Source organism: Coenobita brevimanus, chromosome 30 (assembly GCF_032717465.1).
Source record: "Coenobita brevimanus isolate Jiangsu-jjx chromosome 30, ASM3271746v2, whole genome shotgun sequence".
Lineage (NCBI taxonomy): Eukaryota > Metazoa > Arthropoda > Malacostraca > Decapoda > Coenobitidae > Coenobita > Coenobita brevimanus.
Genome location: NC_136983.1, coordinates 32,342,190 through 32,360,646, shown reverse-complemented (window position 1 = coordinate 32,360,646; position 18,457 = coordinate 32,342,190).

Genomic DNA, 18,457 nt, shown 5'->3' with positions numbered 1-18,457 from the left:
TAGTAATTGTCTTCCCATAAACTCCTCGACCTCATTCAACTCATGTACGATAATCAACTTAAATTCGTTTAAAAGGTGTTGAGTATCGCATCGATACATAATCTGCAACTGGGTGATTGGGGGTACTAATGCACTCACTCGAGGGCCCGAGACGCCCGTGAAAACTGACCAGCAGTGCAGCACCTGGAGGCTGCAGCTACATTTCATTCATTCAGCAGACACATAAATTCTTGGTCTTGGTCTTGGTCTCGGAGGGTCTGGTCTTGGTCTTGGTCTCGGAGGGTCTGGTCTTGGTCTTGGTCTCGGAGGGTCTGGTCTTGGTCTTGGTCTTGGTCTCGGAGGGTCTGGTCTTGGTCTTAGTCTTGGTCTCGGAGGATCTGGTCTTGGCCTTGATCTTGGTCTCGGAGAGTCTGGTCTTGGTCTTGATCTTGGTCTCGAGGTGCCTGGTCTTGATTACAACACTGGCCTTTAATTTCTGGTGTGAAGTTGTGGTTGTGTGTCTCTGTTGCCTCTAGGGATGTGTCTTTTGTCTGTGTTTTGTATAATTGTATTGAAAGTGTGCACAGCGGTGTTGATGGTTGTGATGGGTGTACTGTTTAATATTTCGAAATGTTGTTCTGTTTCAGTTGTGAAGGCCTCCCACTTGGCTCCCTTATAATTAGTGTATGTGTGTCTGTGGCCAGCTGGGGTGATTCTGGTTTTGGTAGTGATGATGATTGGGAAGTGATCAGATCCAAGGGTTTTGACCACTCTCCAGGATATTGTGGAGGCAAGGTTTGGGGAACAGAAGGTGAAGTCTAGAGACGATAGGAGGAAGAGGGCTTGGTGTGGGATATGGGTATGTTGATGGAGATCATTCAGTATGAAAAGATGATTTGTTTGGGATTGTAGTACCAGCCCTCTGTCTGTGTCAGGGTTGTTGACATGCCAGGCTGACGCCTTGGGGTTGAAATCACCACCCAGGATGATGTTGGGTATGTTATTGATGTGGTGTATTTGTGGAGAGTAAGTGTGTGGTCCTGTGGGGGACGACTGGGGGGGAATGTATGTGTTGGCGAGTGTTATATGTGATTTGTTACCAGTGTGTATTTTAATCGATTGTATTTTCTGTTGTGGTGTCATGTGGGGGAAGAAGTGAATTTGTGTGTGCACTGGTATCAGAGTAGATAATGGATTTGTGTACCAGGGTGATGAGTCCACCGCCACCACCGTCAGCCTGGTCTTGTCGAATGGTGGTGAAATTATGAAATGTAGGTGTTTTTTGTGTTCTGTGTAGTTTTGTTTCTTGTAAGATGGCAATGTGTATGTTATGTTGTTTGATTAATTGTGAGTTCTTGTTTTTTGGTGTTTATGCCGTCTATGTTTAATTGAAGGATGTTTATGTTGTGTGTGCGATGTGTGTTGGCTGCTGCAGCACGCGGGGGATGTGGTTGTGCGGGTAGAGGAGAAAGGGTAGGAGGAGGTTGTGGTGGAGGTAAGGGTTGGGATGGATTAGGATGGGGTGGAATGGGAGGGGATGGGGAATTGGATGGTGTAGGAAGGATGGGTGGGTTTGGCTGAGGAGGTGTGAAGGAAGTAGGAGTAGGGTTGGTGGGGGGGTTAGTGGGTGGGGGGAAGGAGCATAAGGAGCAGGTCCAGGTGTTTGTGTAATGTTTTCTGGATGCAAGTGTTGTGCAGGTGTAATGGGTCCAGTTCTTGCAGGAATTGGACTGAACTGAACCCTGTGTCTTCGTCTCAGTGTGATAGGCTTTGAGCATTGTGGACATATGTATTTGTTGGTGGGTCCTTGATTGCTCTCAATGTCCCTGGCTAGAAGTCGTCGGGGAATGACCACCGAGGAGTCATTTCTCGGTGCAGAAAAAACAGTGTTGTTGTACGTGTTGTGCTGAGAGGTGTGGTACTTGCCCGGGCGACTGAAGCCACCCTCAGGTTCTCGGGGGGGGGGGGGGTTGCGAATGTTTGGCCCCCATGCCGTCCTCCTCTTCTGCTTCGACAGCCTCTGGAGGGTAGAGCTACGACGAAGACGCCACTGCTCCAGGTCTCCTTCAAATAAGATTAAGTATCTATTTGTTTAAATAGCTTCCATATTTATGTAAATAAATAGGTGACTAAAGTGCAACCTGCTCTCTCTGGATTGCTTATAACGTCCGTAAGCGACAGCCGCCAAATCAACGGACAAAAGAACCTACATTCCTGTAGTATGTTTTGTCCGTTGATTTGACGGCTGGCGCTTACGGATGTCATAAGCAATCCAGAGAGAGCAGGTTGCAGTTTATTCACACATTTATTTACATAAAAAAGGAAGCTATTTAAACAAATAGATACTTAATCTTATATTCAAAATTTTATACAAAAAAAATTAATCACACCTGATAAATTACCTTTTGTTTATTGAATAATTATCCCCTTAATACTGCTCTTTTTTTCAGCAACATCACTGTACACATTCTCTTATTTTATTTTATTGTCTGATGTAATATTATGAAGATTTATCCACAAGATGGGATTTTGTTGCATTGAATAAATTGATAATAATTCAATAAGTGTCATCTGGCAACTATCGTACGACGTCGTTCCCGGACACCTTCAGTAACCCCAATATTAAAATATCATTTGGCTTTCTATTGTTTTTTGACTTACAGGAACAGATTTATAAGGTCTATTGCTTAAATATGAAGCAAGCGTACAATTTTAATGAATTCATAAAGAACAGAGTGTAAAAATATACAGCATGACATATATACTAAGAATGGTGATAATGCAGGAGTAAACTTCAAGGGTAAATGTATTTTAATAAGTTTACCCTACAGCCTCCACTCAAAGGATAAGTATCAGAAGATGGGTAGTTAACCAAAAAACACACTGAAACCCAGCATTACCCTTAGACCTCTAAATTTACCCGTTTTTGACCCCGCGTTTATAACAGTGTAAGGGTTAGGGAATTCATGAAAGATATATCTAAGTACTCCAGATTGACAACTTTCTATTTTAGCTAAAAGATTACTACTCTCTCTCTCTCTCTCTCTCTCTCTCTCTCTCTCTCTCTCTCTCTCAATAGTGAACTGCAGGATAGTGCTGATTCTTATTTTGCCTTCACAGACAACTGGGTGATGGCAGAGTATGCAAGTGAGGCAATGAAGGCAACGCTCAGGGAAACAGAACTGGACAAGTGTTTCCCTCTCTTCCTGTCAGATGGCGTCACATCAGTGCCCAGTCTTGTTAAGAGAAATAAAGTATCTCTTATTTAATTGCATCAGGCTCATTATCTCTCTCTCTCTCTCTCTCTCTCTCTCTCTCTCTCTCTCTCTCTCTCTCATAAAGGATTGTGTAGTTTGTTTGACTGAAAACTCAAACACAGTCATCCGAGAAATTCATATCCAACCCTTAATGTTTTCAGTCCTTGTAATCGAATTTCATGCTTGATAATGATTCTAGACAATTCTTACAAACCCTTATGGAGCTTGTATGTTCCAGTGTACAGTGGGACTCTTTACTGTGGTCCAGCATTCGTGGATTGTAACAGCTTTATGTTGTGTTACAGTACGTGGGTGATGCTGGAGCGTGGTTGGGTGTGGGTGTGTTTGGTGTGGGTGTGGGCGGCCAGGATGATAATGTGACGCAGGCACAGCTCTCCTGGGTGGTCGGCCAAGCTCGCCAGGTACGTCACTGTTACATTACTGCTGAGGCAGGTAGGTCACTGTTACATTACTGCTGAGGCAGGTAGGTCACTGTTACATTACTGCTGAGGCGGGTAGGTCACTGTCACATCACTGCTGAGGCGGGTAGGTCAGTGTCACGAATTCGTGCGAGCGTATTTATATAAATTTGTGATATTGTATTTTAATGAGAAAACCACGAACTCTAGTGGAATTCCCACTGGGCACCACTCAGTTCAACCGTCCACATATTCACTTCGATCGGGATGGTTTTCAGAACATTTGTCACTGTTTCACAAGTGACCATTCTTATCCACGATATTAATGCTTTCACTGAGTGATTTATTGTGAGCCTATATCGTTCACCTTCTTTCCGTTGACCATTGAAGTTAGGCCACGCCTACTTCCTGCGAATACGGCCAGTTCGTACCTCCCTTCCGAGTTTGAAGTCAGTCAGCTCGGGATCGAGAATAGGATCGTTTTGTGCCCAGCATAGAGCAGCATCTCCGTTGTACAGCTAATTCCTGAATCTCCATCTAGACAGTGATTGGCGAAGCAGGCTTGGAGCAAATAGCAGCGTTGGTGTTCATCACAGGTGCCCAGACTTTCGTTTCGGCTCCCTTCCACTGACCAGTATTTCTGTTCGTTTTTCTAGGCTTAAGTTTATTTAGCTTTTGAATGAGCGAGTGAGTGTATTCTCTTGTTATTTTAATTCATAAGTCCACTAGTGACCAAGAAATTCTTTTGAATTCATTTTGAGATTCGTATAATGTAAATTTATTTCATTGTATTCAATAAATTTACTGTTCTTTTCTCTGGGCTTAATGTAATTAGACTCATGTTTTATTTCTCCACATTAAGCTTATATTATTTGCCGCTCCTAGTTTGCACAAACTCTTTACAATATTCATAACTGGTACTTGGGCCAGTTCTTTTGTATCAAACTTAAATCCGTTGTGCCAGCCATGAGTTAAGCACCGGCAAGAACCTGTTTATTATTATTAGCATTAGTTATTGATTCTCATGGGTGGAGTCACTTTCTCGAGAGGCTAAGAGTAGTACAAACAGCACTCGTGAGTAATTAGTCTATGCTGTGTACTGTTGAGAAAGTTTATAAATTCACGTCTTTAGAGAATCGGCGAAGTAAGCCGGCATAAAGTAAAACTTCCTGCTAGATTTTCACAAGTTACTTCCTTATCTCTCTTTTCAAGTAACGTCAAGCATTTTTAATTCATAAATACACATCACTGCTTGATTTTCACAAGTCATAACTTTGTCTCTGTTTTCAAGTAATATCCAGCATTTTCAATTCATAAATTCACATCCCCCCGTGACAGTCACTGTCACATTACTGCTGAGGCGAGTAGGTCACTGTCACATTATTGCTGAGGAGGGTAGGTCACTGTCACATCACTGCTGAGCCGGGTAGGTTACTCAGATAATTTGTACCTTTGGTGATGTCACCAGCTGCGGCAGGTGTCTTGGTGCGTGACGGTGGTGGTGGTGAGTGACGACCCAGACTTCCTCGCCGCCTTTGCCCACTGGTCCCTCAAGGGCCGCCTCCTGGTGTGGTCCACCAGGCTCCTGGTGCTCACTCGCCTGCCCAGGGACGACCTCGGGGCTTTGCTCACCTCTCACTGGACATTCTCTATGATGAACACCATGGCCATCAATATCGATATGTCTGCACGAACACCTGTGTAAGTTTATACCTAAAGTTCCGTAACTTTAGCACGGTATGATAACTGTTGTAGTAAGACAAAAAACATATATAATGAAACCAGAGTAGTAAGTATTAGAGATAATAATGTTTCTTGCCACTATCATTGATTAATAACTATGGGCACAGAATAAACTTATAAGGAGGCTGTTGAATGACGACAGATATTTTTTAGTAACATGTTTGTATGTAATAGTGTAGCAGTAGGGAACGTAGGGAGTTTGGGAACACCCACATTTGGATTGAGAGGAATGTTGGGTAAGGGAGTGAATACAGAAAGTTAGATGTCATTTGGAGAATCACACGTGTCTTAATGAGAAAGTGACCCCTCCACCAAAAAAAAAAAAAAAAAAAAAAATAGTGCTTGAGTGAGATCAGTATAGAAGGGAAGCTACATAAGGAACTAATGAGAAGTGAGCCAGTAAACTGTCGAGACATCTTTTTTTTTTTGGCTGTTACTTAAAAAGGGCAGCCACTACATGTATTTCCCATACCCTCCTGAAGCGACTAGAGTAATAGGTCGTTTGAATAAGTTGTGTAGAAATGAATGCAGCTCTAATATAGGTGTACAGTCGGCATCAAAATTCCTGTCGTCTCTCCTTGTTTTTCCCTCCATGGGCTTTGAAAATCAATATGGTGAATCCGCCTCAGATAAATTTTATAAGCGTCGATTCCTGCAGGTCCACCACACTGATTTTTTTTTTTTTTTTTTTTTTTAAGGTCCGTCGAGAGTGAGTTGGAAGAAGATGCAACAGGACTTTTGATGCCTACTGCACTTGACGTTGAGTAGGGCATGGGACTGTAAGATGAACATGCAGCATTTGACGAGAGAAGGGCCCTGCACACGGAGGTTGGTGGTTGGGGGTTTAACCTCCCCATTTGGAATTAATGAAACATTCGAATGAAAATAATATTAAAAACGCAACTCATTAATTAAATCCTGTTAACAATGGTAGATTACTAGTGGAGAAGGGAGAAAAAGTGAGCAGATGGAGAGAACACTTTAAGGAATTGTTGAACGTAGAGAATGGAAGTAATGCGAGTATAAGTGGCTGGGGAATGGCTGGGAGAACTAGGGAGGTGAGAAGACAGGAAGAAATCAGTAGGATAGAAGTTGTGGAAGCAATGAAGAAAGTTAAATCGGGGAAAGCCCCAGGAATTGATGAAGTGTGTGGTGAAATGCTGAAGCATGGGGGAGAGATAGTAGTAGAATGGATGTGGAAGATGTGCAGATTGGCCTGGGAGGAAGGTAGAGTCCCGGAGGATTGAAAGCCAGGTATAATTATTCCCTTGTGCAAAGGAAAAGGGGAAAGAAGTGTGTGGTAATCATAGGGGCATTTGTCTTCTTAGTATAATAGGAAACGTGTATGGTAGGATACTTATTGACAGAGTTAGAGAAAGAACAGAGAAATTAGTTGGAGAAGAACAGGGAGGCTTTAGGAAGGGAAGAGGTTGTGTAGATTAGATATTCATTCTTAAATCTTTAGTGGAAAAGTTTCTAGAGAAGGGAAAGAAGTTGTATGCGGCTTTCATGGATTTGGAGAAAGCATATGACAGGGTGGATAGACAAGGATTGTGGAAAGTGTTAAGAATATATGGAGTAGATGGGAAGTTGTTGAATGCTGTGAAGAGTATGTACGATGGTGCGAAGGCTGCAGTGCGTGTGGATGGTGAACTAAGTGAATTTTTCTCTTTGAAAGTTGGTTTGAAACAGGGATGTGCCATGTCTCCATGGTTGTTCAATCTGTACATGGATGGGGTAATAAAAGAGGTACAAGGTAGGGTAGTGGATGTTGGAGTGGCCCTGGTGAGAGAGGATAGTGTTTGGAAACTCCCTGTACTGTTGTTTGCAGATGATACTGTGTTGTTGAGTGAAGACGAAGGGGAGCTGCAAGGCTTGGTGGATGAGTTTGGGAGAGTGTGTAAGAAACGGAACCTAAAGGTGAATGTAGGGAAGAGTAAAGTGATGGTCTTTGAGAGAGGTGAAGTCAGTGAATGTACAGCGAGGTTGGATGGTGAGGAATTGGAAAATGTGAGTACGTTTAAGTATTTGGGTAGTGTGATGAGTAAGGATGGAGGTTTGGAGGGTGAAGTGCTTGAAAGGGTACAGCAGGGAAGAAAGGTTGCTGGTTCCTTGAAAGCAGTGATAAGAAACAGGGAAGTGAGCATGGAAGTAAAAAGTTACTACATGACAGTATTGTGATACCAACTCTAACATACGGAAGTGAAGCTTGGACATTGTCGGAAGGACACAAGTCAAGAGTGAGAGCAGTGGAAATGAGTTATTTAAGAGGAGCCTGTGGAGTCACGTGGAGAGACAGGCTGACGAATGAGGATATAAAGGAGCGTTGTGGTGTGGATGTGGATGTGATAGGAAGCGTTGTGAGGAACACACTGAGGTGGTTTGGCCATGTGGAGAGGATGGAGGGTGAAAGACTGACGAAGAGAGTGTATATGAGTAAGGTGGAGGGTGGAAGAGGGAGGGGGAGACCGAGGATGAGATGGAGGGATGGGGTGGAGAGGTATATGAGAGAGGGGGGTGTGAGTTGGGAGCAGGGCAGTGAAATGGCGGGGGACAGGGCGACTTGGAGGCGATTTGTTTGTGGCCACCCCAAACGGGATTGAGGCGTCTGGCAATAGATAGATAGATAGAACAATGTTACGATAAAAAAATAAAAGAAAAAGAACTAAAAGTTCTACAAAACATAAGAAATAGCGAGTTAAGAAGTTTCACGAAGGTCCTAGAATGTTTTGTTACCGAGGAGAATAAATGGAAAGTCATGGAAGGCAATTGAAAAAAAATATATGGATGTTCGTAGAACATAGTGGAAATTTCTATAATGTTTCATAAGGGTATATAAACTGTACTTCTGTGCAAAGTGAGTTAGTTTATGATGAGAAAATCAGAGAGCGAAGAAGTGTTTTCTCTTGTTTTTCCTTTGTTTTTTTTGGCTGAAAGGTGTAAAATAAATGATCGAATTCTTTGTTTCACTTCCAAGGTTCTGTAGAGTTCAATGTGTAAATTACCCTGAGTTTGTACGTATCCTTTCAGTGCTTTCGTCAGTTACAGTACCTAAGTTTATCGTACTGCATTACTTAGTTTGGTGGGTAATTAAGGCACTCCAGGATTGATCCTGTGCAGGTTTACATCCAAGGGGTTGGTTAGGGTTTATTGCTCACCTACTGCCACGCAGGGATGAGTGAGGCGGATCACTCACGTTAAATGTCAGGACCAACTTGCCTAGCCCCGGGATTCTACGCTGTTATGGGGCAACAGAGGATAAGATGACGAATAAATGAATGAAATAAAGTGAATAAACTATGTTATGAAAAAGAATTTTTTTACTCCCCTTTCAAAAATCCTGCGCACGGTCCTGGATGAAAACAATATTCCTTAGCAAAATTATACATTCTTGGTTATCTGTACATTTACTGTCACCATCTATACTACAGTGAAGGAACAATAACAATCCTTGATTTGATACTTACTGAGAATCTAAGTTGCTTTGGAGATTTCTTGGTCCTCTTTTTGTTAACCATACAAAGTCGGTGTTACAGCACTACAAAAATCATAGAGGAGAACGTTGGGGTGTAACATGCAAACTAAATCGCTAAGGACGAGGTGTTACGGGTTCACTAGAGTCACTTGGAATATGCAGGTGTGGCTTGTTTGAGCAAAGTGTTTTTCGAGTGGTTATCACCCTTTTTAGCTAGTTTGGCCTAAAATTGCCATCTCTCCATCCTGAAAGCTGAACTGTATCAATAGATATAACACTAGAATATGATATTAGTAACGAAGAAGTGTTATGACAAGTATGCTGAACAGTAGCATAGTATTTTTCCGTCACTCTGCTGTCCGGAATAAAAGGCCAGGCGACGAAAATCTGGGCCAAGTTAGAGTAAAAACGGTATACAGTAGATACTTGTTCAACAACTACTTACATGGTAGTGAAGGATTAATGTCGTTAATGTAACTTTATTTAACATTTTTTGTGTATTGCAGATGAGGAATATATCGTAATGTTCCTTTATTTAACATTTGTTGTGTATTACAGACGTGGAATATTTGCACACCTGCCGTACACCCCCACCGGTGCTCGGGTAGTGCAAGTGGCCTCATTTACCACCACGCGAGGCTTCATCCACCTCAAGTCTCGAAGCATGTTTCCTGATAAATTCCGCAAGTCCGTAATGTAACCAGTTTTTCAGTCTTTCAATAGCTAGATACCTTAATCTCCGAAGGAATGGCCACAAACAGATCGCCTCCATATCACCTAATCCTTTGCCATCCGGCTACTCTCTCTCCAGTTGAAACACCCCTTACTAATACTCCTCTCCACTCTGTCCATTGTTTCTAATTAACTTGAAGATGTCGCTATAGTCTCTTCACTTCCTCCTCTAAATTTGCTATCTCTTTTTCTTGACTGCTGATCTGTAACAGCGGGACACCAAAATGCAGCAGCACTAGTCACAATGGTGTGCTACGGACAAACATATGCAGTAGAGAAGAGTATTGTCATATTCTGCAATTAAGCTAAGAAGATGCTGTAAAAGGAGGAAAATCTCCGACAAGACACAGATGTTGTTGTTGCTTAACCCGGTCCGTCTGTTCGAGCAGACCCGTCGATCTTAGGTAGGCAACTGCCCCAGTAGGGTTGTCCCATAGATTCCATAATCCATTGATGTTGTGTCTGCGTGTGGCATGTATTGACCACTGCTCCATTATGGGTGTTATGTTGTGTGGGTCTGGTCTATAAGCGGGGCGCTTGTAATCCATGACTCCACCCAACCCGAATCTAAGATGGTAGCTGTGGAGGGCTGGGTGATGTTCTGACCTATGTCTGGTTGGATGAACTTGATTATCTCTATTTTAGGAAACCTCTGATGGGTCAGCATCAGGAGGAGGGGCTTGTAATATAGTGTTCTTATCGAGGTGTTGTATTACTGTGCGCGTGATGTGCATATAAAAGTGTTTCTTCACTGCTAATGTTGGAATGTTAGGAGGTGGGATATTGTTGCAGAGGGCTTGATAATGTTTGTGCAGTGATTATTTTCTGTGCCTAATTATGTTGTGTTCCCTGTCATAAATGACAAGGGTGTTATATATTGGCACAGACTGTTACACAGATTTGTATGCTTCTCATATCAAGGTAGTCGCTGACAGGGAGGATTTAAATTTCAGTGTAAATGAGCTGTGGGAGTTGTTTTGGTGCAGCCAGTGGTGATGCGTCGGGCGCTGCTCTGTATGGTTTACAAAGTGTTGTAGTGATAATTAGATAGAATGGGAGCCTATGCCGGGGAGCCATAAGACATCACTGGTGTAATGGACTGTTTGAAAAGAAAGTATTTCTCTTTGTTGCCCTAGGTCTGGCCTTGTAGTTGCCTTGAATGCAGTGAGTCTGAGGGTGCATCGCCACTTGATGTCTTGTATATGGTCCTTGATGGTGAATCCGGTGTCATGTCACTCAAAGGAGGGAGTTTATGGCACACGTACATTGTTAAGTTTGATGTGGGGGGAGCACCTGTGTTCATACTTAGTGCTGGTGAATTTATCTAGGGTGTTATTCAACCTGCTGTTCTTGACCCACGTATGCAGTATGTTAAGGCAATCTTGCTGCAGTGTGCAGGCTGTGTCTGTAAAGTGGTGTTTGGTTGTTATGGTGATGTCATCTGCATAAAAGACAACATTTGTGGGTGGCTGGCGTGTGGAGAGAGTGTGAGTGAATGAACAGTGCCCAGTGGAATTCCATTAGGGAAATTTTGTGTTCGTGATGACTTGCTCTGGAATGTAACATGCACTTATCTTCCAGACAAGTAATTGGCAAGCCAGTGTTGGGTGCTGTTCTCCATGTTAGTGTTGTATATCAAGGTGACTAGTTTCCATCAAGGGATAACATCAAAGACTTTACTGTATTGAATGTTGTGAGAAGCGTGTGCTGTGAGAGTATGGTGGAGCTGATGCCGTCTGATGCTTGTTGTGTGAGATTTGTCAGCGAGCTGTTTGTAGGGTGCAGTGCTCTAAATCCTTGTTGTCAAGGAGCATGGGAGATATGGGGAATGACTTCGTTAAGAATGAGGCATCAGTTACTTTAAATGGTATGCTAAGTAGTATAGTGGGTCTGTGCAAAGAACGGAGTGTTGAGTCTTTGTTTGGTCAAAGTAGTGTGAAAAATTTTCCATGTTTCAAAAATCAAAATGTTGGATATGCTACAGTGTGCATATAAGTAGTTACGATGTTTGTGAGGGTCTGGATGCCTTGTGGTCCAAAATATTTCAGGTGTAAGTTGCTGATACCATCCAGCCCTATGCTTGTACTGTTTCTTTTTCTTGACAGTGTTATGAGTCTGTTTTAGAGTGCAGTAGGTTGCACTGTAAACAAGTTGAAAGGACTGTCTGTGTTGAGAGGGTTGTTTTTCAAATTCAGTGCGAGTGCGTGTTAACCCCTTTGCGCCCCGTGTCGCCAGTATGGGACAGAACTGGACATTTTCCAAATTTAATACAGAAGGAAACCCCGGGAGAGGGGCCTATGAGCTTCGCGACTATGAGCCAACAGGCGGAGGGCGGTACGTCTAGCACCCTTCCAGGAAAATCTGTCGCACAGGAACTCTTGGAGCTAAGGGGTTAAGTGACTAATGTTTTCATAGTGTTTAACAAGCATTTTACATGTTCTTTGTTGGAAGGGATTTGTTGGAAATTGGAAGTGATGACAGAATGAATCCTGGATGTTTGGAATTTAGTGATACCGAAAGTATTTTGTTGCAAGGTGTCTATAAAGAGATTAAGGATTGCTACAAAGATCTTTCAGTTATCCGTTTTCTTTGTACTGTTTTGTTTCTGATCTCATTGCTTATTTCTTGACGCTCTGTTATGGTGTAGTGTGTGTGGGAGAGGTGAGTTGTATTGAAGTATGTCGTGCTGTCTAATTAGGGGGACAGTCTCCGGTGTCAAGTTAGGGTTCTAACGTTTTCTGTTGCCCGTGAATGTGGTGTTTGTGGGCGTCGAGTATGATGTTGTTGAGCTTTGTAATGTGCCTGTTGATGATGGTGATGGAAGTGTTGTTTAGTGTGCTGAAGTGTTGCTCTGTTTCTTTAATGAATTCTGTCAATTCTGATTTCTTTTAATTTGTGTACACGAGGCGTGATCATGCTGGTTAGGATTGTGTTTCTATGGTGATAATGACGGGGATTTGATTTGTAGCGAGTTTGGGTTCCGTTTGCCAGGTGTTGTTGAGTACAAGTATTGGTGAACAGAATGTGATGTCTGGAAGGAAGGGCTGCCGTCTGTCTGGTGAGAGATGAGGGGTGCATTGTGAGGTGTCATAGACAATGTGCATGTTGATTAGTTGAGGTAAGCGAAACTAAATATAATACTTTTCAACTGAAATCTCTTTTTTTTTTTTTTCAAAAAATATGTCAGAGAATGAAATGGTTCTACCTAAATTTGAAACGACTTCAATCTGTGTGTATCTCATAGACGTTCATAAGAAGAAAATCACAGTCACCCTTGGCTCTTCCTACTGCTATATTCTCAACTTGGGGGTGGTCGTTGAATAGAGAAAGAAGTGACATGTCTTGCGCACTGAGCACTGACATGTCTTCAGAACAAACTTGCTAATATCACCACACCAGACATGAATGAAACCAATTGAGCATGTGTAGGCATTGGGTATCAGTGCCAGCATCGTAACATGTGAAGCTGTCTGGCTAGTAGGAGAGCTCCTGTATCTTCAAAAACGGACTGTCAACTCTATGCCAAGAGTCGGAAGAAAAATGGCGTGTTATGGAATACAAGAGTGTTAGAGGGTGAGTTGTATCGTAGGAAGAAGCTCGTTACTTGGAAGGGACAGAAAGACCTGAAGGTTCTTTTGACGAGACCAATCGTCACATGATGCAGTGTCGAGCAGTAGATAAATAGGTGGACAGATAGACAGGAAGACAGTTTCTGCATGGACACGACAAATATGCATCCATGTCTCTCTTATGCAAATTACCACCACTTCCATTCACATGGGCAAGTTTTCCAGACACATGACACTCAGTACTTCTTTAACTTTGTGTTCATTCTCTCTATTTTCTTAACATTATTTCTTTTCTTGCCGTTCTTTTTGCCAACCATTTCAGTAAGACGTGATTTTTAGTTTAGTTTTGCTGCTACCGAGCGATTTTACACTGACAAGGCCAGGAAAAGATAATGAATCAGAGGAGGGTCATGAGAACTATATGCACACCACGCCATCTATCCAACCTCCCTCCAGAAAATACCCATAGCTTTTAAGGAAAATAAGCAGAAATTTGCATGTTCACAGACAAAACCCAAAGTATTGGTATCATAGCAGCAACATCTGCGTTTCGGGGAAGCTAGCAGAAACCCTGACCTCCAATCACGACCGGGTGTAAAATATCCAGATATTAAAAAATGGAATTTTGGGTGAGTATCCTTCACAGCATTCCCAAACACGATATGAGAATCTAGCTTGGATATGGAGGATATGGAACACTAATGGATGTCTTGGGAAATTCGTATAAACCAGAGAGAACCAAAATCAGTATTCCAGGGCGGATCTTAGTGTGCTTTCCATGGTGGTGTGATTATACCAATTGTCCATAACGTGGATAATTCGTGCAACGCCGGGTAACACCGGTTATTTGATTTTTATCCCCCCCCCCCTGTGGCGGGGGGGGACACAATCTGGCAGCACTATGGGGTGGTACTACTACTCTGCGGCCAGGTTGTGTTGGGAAAAATACTGCCACCGTATTCCCTGCGTGTCGTAAAAGGCGACTAAAAGGGGCGGGGTGAGGGAACTAGGGACCCCCTCCTCTGTTTTTTAGTTCCTAAAAAGAGACAGGCCAGAGAGAGGGATGGGGGATGGAGTTATCCCCATACCATGAAGATTGGGTCTATGAATGTGCGTGGGTGTAGTACGATTGAGGCTAAAAGGGAGGAGATTGGGAGAATGTTTGTGAGAAGAAAGTTGGATGTGTTAGCTTTGAGTGAAACGAAGATGAAAGGGAAGGGTGAGTCTATGTTTGGAAGTGTGAATGGAAGATTGTCAGGTGTTGATAGAGGAAGGGCAAGAGAAGGTGTGGCCTTGTTAGTGAGCCCGGAAGTACGGCAGTGTGTGATTGAATGGAAGGAGGTGTCATCGAGACTGATATGGGTGTAAGCGAAATTTGAACATGAGTTGTGGGTGTTTGTGAGTGCATATGGGCCTGGTAGTGAAAGGGATGAAGAAGAGAGGGAGTCTTTCTGGAATGATGTTGATGAGTGTCTGCAGAGTTTTGGAGCGAATGTGAATGTGGTAATGATGGGAGATCTGAATGCTAGAGTGGGAAATGTAGCAGTTGAAGGTGTAGTTGGTATGCATGGTATGCCTGGAAGAAATTAAAATAGGGAACGAATGATAACGATGTGTGCTGAGCAAGAGATGGTGATTGGAAATACGCTGTTTGAGAAGAAAGATATTTATAAGTATACATGGGTGAGATAGGGGGGTGGAAGGGTTGTTCATAGAGCTTTTATGGACTATGTGGTTGTATCTAGGAATGTAATAAGAAGATTGTTGGATGTGAGAGTTCTGAGAGGGGAGGGTGGAGGTATGTCTGACCACTAACTGGTGCAGGGAAAGTTAAGAGTAGGTAAGAGATGGGTGAGAGCTATGAGGGTTAGGTGTGGCAGGGAGGTTTTGAAAGTGAGTTGGATAAAAGAGAGAAAATGAAAAGAGTATCAGGAGAAATTGAAAGATGAGTGCAACGCAGAAAGATCGGGAAAATGGCAGTGTGGAGGAGGAATGGCAGTTGTTTAAGAGTGCTGTGGTGGGGCATGCAGAAGAGGTGTGTGGTGTGAGAAGTGTGGGTGGTGGTGTAAGAAAAGGAAATGAATGGTGGTGCGAGGAAGTAAGTATGGCTGTCGCTGAGAAGAGACGTGCATATGAAGTGTGGCTGCAGAGGAAGGATGAGATGACATATGAAAGGTATGAGGAAAAGAGGAATAGGGCGAGAAGGGCTGTGCGTGATGCTAAAGTGGCAGCAGATGAGAGGTGGGGTAGGCGGCTGACTGAGAATTTTCAACAGAATAAGAAAATGTTTTGGAAGGAGGTGAAAAGGGTGCGAAAGGGAGAGTCTGGGAAGGAAGAACGAGTAAAAGCAGAGGATGGAAGGATGTTAACTGAGATGGATGCAGTAAGGAAGAGATGGGCAGAGTATTTTGAAAGATTTGTTAAATGTAGAGGAGGAAAGGGTGGCTGAGATTGTGGCGCATGGAAGGTGTCACGAATCAATTCGCGACATTTCCTTTTTGTGAGAAGCCACGAACTATTAGTGGAAAACTCACTGTGTATCGCTCAGTTAACCGTTTCTCTCTCCATTTCGGGGTATATTTTTCAAATCATTCGTCACCGTTTTCAGGGGTGACCGATTTGATGCACGTCACTAAGTGCGCTACTGAGCGATACTATTGTTTCTTTACCGTTCGCCTCTACTTCCCTCAACCGTTAGCCACGCCTTGCGTCCTGCCCATACAATGTATTTGAATTCAGTCTAGTGGTGGCTTTGACGGAGAGAGGTCCTGTGCTCAGAAGTGAAGAGAGGTCAGCTAGCATCCCAAGCTCCACAGAGTATCAGTTTCTTCAAACTCCCACCCCCTGGGTGATACAAAGTATTCATCGACTGGTATTTCCTTTGTGTATTTCCTAGTTTTAAGAGTTTAGTTAAGGTGTTTTTCCTAGGCGTAAGTATTTAGCTATTGTGCGAGTGAGTGAGTGCGTCTCATTGATTTGATTTGAAATGTAACGTTAAATTTATTTTTGTAATTAATAAATTTAACAGTTCTTTTCCTTGAGCTTAATGTAAACTCTTGTTTCATTTCTCCATAATTAAGCTTATATTTCCATATAGCTCCTAGCTTGCATAAACGTTTGCTTTCATAACTGGTACTTAGACCAGTCTTGTTGTATTAACTTAAAATCCGTTGTGCCAGGAGTTAATGCATCAGCAAGAACCTGATGTTATTATTATTAGTATTAGTTATTTATTGTCAGGGGTGATGTAACTTTCTCCAGAGGCTAACAGTACAGTAATTCAGCAATTGTGAGTAATTAGTCTGCTGTGTACTGTTGAGAAAGTTTATAAATTCTCGTTCTCAGAGAATCGTGCTAAGCCAGCGTAAAGTAATCATTGCTTGATGTAGCAAGACAACCATTGTCTCTGCTCTTCAATTTTATTGAATATTAATATCAATTTAAATAACATTTAAGCATTTATTTCAAAATTACCGTGTTAATATAAAAACCCCGTGACAATTGGCGACCTCATTCCAGGATATTAACTCCTAGCTCTAAAGCTATTCACGAGATAGTGCTCACTCATTCATATTTAGGTATTTATCATTAAAGTTTATAGGCACAACCTTACTGGTGTTTACCCTTAATTTAGCAAGTGAATTTTGCTTTATCAATCCATAGAGTACTTAACTCTAGTTTATTCTTGGTAACGCCAGACGATTTTATTCGCTCCTGGGAAGTCGCCGTACCATTCTGTTTATTATTGAGTCTTCCCAGTCATTTACATTTTTGATTTATTTGCCAGTTAACTAGATAAGACTGGTCACCACTAGCTTGTGTCTGTACTCTTTACTTTTGTTTATTAGTATTCGTCGTTAAGCAGTCAGTACTCAATTTCGGTTTGCTTAATAAATTAGCGCCATGGCTACTACTGTATTTTTACAGGAAGCCAAAGATATGGGTCTTTCGGACCCAACCGAAATTAAAGAGTATATACTCTCACGGCATAATCAGGAACAGCAGCGCGAGAATGATGCCCGTGAAGAGCGTAAGATTCAGCGCGAATGCGAGCGAGAACAGCGCGAATACGAGCGAGAACAGCGCGAATACGAGCGTGAACAGCGCGAATGCGAGCGTGAACAGCGAGACAAAGAACGAGAACACGAACGTGCCGAGCGAGAAGCACGAGAAAAACATGAACTTGAAGTGCTGAAGCTCAAGCGAGATTCCTTGGCTTCAGACACGTCTGCTGCAGTTGGTCCAAGCTCCACGAGCTTTCTCCCTGCACATGTCCTGGCGACCCCACGCATCAAGCTTCCTTCATACAAGGAAAGCGAGCGAATCGAGCCGTACATAGCTCGTTTTGAGGACATGGCAGACATGTATCAACTGGATGAGGCAGCTAAGCGGATCCAATTTCTTAGTTTATTTGAGGGCCCTGCCCTCGATATTCTCCACAGAATTCGTGGAGACAATCTCACATATGAGATGATGAAAGCTGCACTCATTAAGGCGTATGGTCTCACAGTAGACGACGCCAAAGTTCAGTTCATGCGAGCTCGTCTCCAAGACAAGGAGACAGCTGTTCAGTTCCTTGATCGTCTCACAGCTTATTTAAATGAGTGGATGGAGAAAGATGAAACTCCTTCCACGCGTGAGGGGATAATTGACCTTATGCTGCGTACACAGCTAGAGAGGTCGTGGCCTGCTGAGCTCATAGCACAGCTTAAGATCTGCCAGGTGAAAGATGCCAGCCAAATGGCAGAGAAGGCTGACGCATTCTTTACTGCATACGGGTATCAAGCTCGTAAGCAAAACACCTGGAGCAGAAAAGATACTGCCAAGTCTGGGAAGCCATCTCAGACTGAATCCCAGCACCAAGGCCGTTCTCAGAGTAATGGTCAAGGTCCAAGCAAACCACAGAAGGACCAGGGGCAAAACACTCAGAAATCTGAGTGGAAGCGGTACAACAAGCACCCCAACCAGCAGCAGTTTCCCAAGCATCAGCAGCAATACAAGGACAAGCCACGTAACCCTCAGTCAGGTCAATTAGTGTATCGGAGGCAGGAGGCAAATGCAGCCTTCATTCCACAAGTACCTGGTGGTGCCATCTCTACCAGTACAGGTACTTCCCAACACTTTACAAGTCCCCCTCCGACCATGAACTCTCCTCAGACACCTAGTTCCCAGGGCGCCACGTTTGCTGCATCGGTTGTTCCGCAGTCTCATGAATGACTGGCTGCTACCTCCTCAGACCCTTCCACCAACAACACTGCCTTTCTTGTTCAGCCAGGGTCTGTA